The 2,500-nt window shown below is 53.4% G+C and overlaps 2 non-coding genes across 2 annotated transcripts; both read right to left on the bottom strand.

Moving 5' to 3' along the window:
* Window positions 1-205: 205 nt before the first annotated feature.
* Window positions 206-359, bottom strand: LOC145746845 (5.8S ribosomal RNA). The gene has a single exon (XR_014281612.1). It is a non-coding gene; the product is annotated as a 5.8S ribosomal RNA (ribosomal RNA).
* A 245-nt stretch (window positions 360-604) lies between these two features.
* On the bottom strand, window positions 605-2,414 carry LOC145746915 (small subunit ribosomal RNA). Its single transcript, XR_014281675.1, has one exon. It is a non-coding gene; the product is annotated as a small subunit ribosomal RNA (ribosomal RNA).
* Between the last annotated feature and the right edge of the window lie 86 nt (window positions 2,415-2,500).

Raw genomic sequence — 2,500 nt, 5'->3', positions numbered from 1 at the left:
CCCCCAGCTCGAGGTCGACAGCGCCGTCGTTGCGACTCGGGCGGCAAGCGGACGCGGCGCGGCTCGCCGGCCGCCACGCATCGCTGACGCGAGCCCGAATACCAAAACTTTCCACCTTCAACCGAGCGGCGATTGCCCGTCGCCGGGCATACGCACGCGAGCCGAGCCGTCGCGGAGCCGATCCCGCCGGCCGTTGTCGTTTCTGCGACCCTGAGACGGACGCGGTCCCGGGATGAACCCGAGGCCGCAATACGCGTTCAGATCGTCAATGCTCAATGTGTTCTGCAATTCACATTAAATCACGCAGCTTGCTGCGTCCTTCATCGACTCGCGAGCCGAGTGGTCCACCGCCAAGAGCCATCGTTTGTTTGTTTGCTTTTCGCTCTTCGATTCCTAACCTCGATTCGCCATCCGGCTGAAAAAATCGCGTGACGCCGAGCGGGTCGCGGTCGCAACAAATAGTGCGACAAGCCCGCGCACCGCATGAAGCCTTCGGGCACTCGACGCCGACAAAACAAGTTCCTGATCGCGGGGCGGCGGACGCGCCGAGGCACGTCGCCGTCCCGGTGTTTGCTCTTTCGCTCTTCGATTTTTTTTCTCGCGCTAATGATCCTTCCGCAGGTTCACCTACGGAAACCTTGTTACGACTTTTACTTCCTCTAAGTAATCAAGTTAGATCGTCTTTTCGGGCCAAGACTCAACCGTCGCCAGTCGAGCCCGGGCCCAATCGGAGGACCTCACTAAACCATTCAATCGGTAGTAGCGACGGGCGGTGTGTACAAAGGGCAGGGACGTAATCAACGCGAGCTAATGACTCGCGCTTACTGGGAATTCCTCGTTCAAGCGAAATAATTTCAATTCTCTATCCCTAGCACGACCGGGGTTCATCGGGTTACCCAGACCTTTCGGCCAAGGCGAACACACGTTGATCCGGTCAGTGTAGCGCGCGTGCGGCCCCGAACATCTAAGGGCATCACAGACCTGTTATTGCTCAATCTCGTGTGGCTAAACGCCACTAGTCCCTCTAAGAAGTTAAACGCCGGCCGGGAAGGCCGCGTAACTATTTAGCAAGCCAGAGTCTCGTTCGTTATCGGAATTAACCAGACAAATCGCTCCACCAACTAAGAACGGCCATGCACCACCACCCACAGAATCATGAAAGAGCTCTCAATCTGTCAATCCTCGCTGTGTCCGGGCCGGGTGAGATTTCCCGTGTTGAGTCAAATTAAGCCGCAGGCTCCACTCCTGGTGGTGCCCTTCCGTCAATTCCTTTAAGTTTCAGCTTTGCAACCATACTTCCCCCGGAACCCAAAGACTTTGGTTTCCCGCAAGCTGCCGGAGAGGTCGTCAAAATAACGCCCCCCGATCGCTAGTTGGCATCGTTTATAGTCAGAACTAGGACGGTATCTGATCGTCTTCGAACCTCTGACTTTCGCTCTTGATTAAAGAAAACATTCTTGGCAAATGCTTTCGCAGTCGTTCGTCTTGCGCCGATCCAAGAATTTCACCTCTAACGGCACAGTACGAATGCCCCCGTCCGTCCCTCTTAATCATTACCTCGCGCTCCGAAAACCAACAAAAAAGAACCGAGGTCCTATTTCATTATTCCATGCAACACTATCCAGGCGAAGCGCCTGCTTTGAACACTCTAATTTTTTCAAGGTAAACGTCCCGGCCGCCGCCGACACTCAGTCAAGAGCACCGACGGAAAACCGGAGGTAAAGCCAGAACGAACAGTGCACGCCTTGCGACGGACCGAACGCCTGCGCCCAAAATCCAACTACGAGCTTTTTAACCGCAACAACTTAAATATACACTTTTGGAGCTGGAATTACCGCGGCTGCTGGCACCAGACTTGCCCTCCAATGGATACTCGTTAAAATTTTTACAGTGTACTCATTCCAATTACAGGGCCTCGTTAGAGTCCTGTATCGTTATTTTTCGTCACTACCTCCCCGCGTCGGGAATGGGTAATTTGCGCGCCTGCTGCCTTCCTTGGATGTGGTAGCCGTTTCTCAGGCTCCCTCTCCGGAATCGAACCCTGATTCCCCGTTACCCGTAAGAACCTCGGTAGGCAGATACCGTACCGACGAAAGTTGATAGGGCAGACACTTGAATGATCCGTCGCCGGTGCAAGACCGTGCGATCAGCAAAGTTATCCCGAGTCGCCAACAAGACGAGCCGAAGCCCGGCAGGTTTTTGATATGATAAAGGCGCGCCTCCCGCAAGGTCGGCGCTTTTTGCATGTATTAGCTCTAGAATTACCACAGTTATCCAAGTAAAATTTACGATCAAATGAATCACGACTGATTTAATGAGCCATTCGCAGTTTTACCGTACGCAAGTTCGTACTGAGACATGCATGGCTTAATCTTTGAGACAAGCATATGACTACTGGCAGGATCAACCAGGTAACTATCGGCCGACAAAATACGCGAACGGAGTCTTTCGCTTTCCCCGTCGCGGTATCGCACTGTATTACTCAATCACTATTTTTGCT

This window comes from Corella eumyota, chromosome 3, assembly GCF_963082875.1.
Source record: "Corella eumyota chromosome 3, kaCorEumy4.1, whole genome shotgun sequence".
Taxonomy (NCBI): Eukaryota; Metazoa; Chordata; class Ascidiacea; order Phlebobranchia; family Corellidae; genus Corella; species Corella eumyota.
Note: the sequence above shows the minus strand (reverse complement) of the source record. Positions and strands in the feature narration are given on the sequence as shown.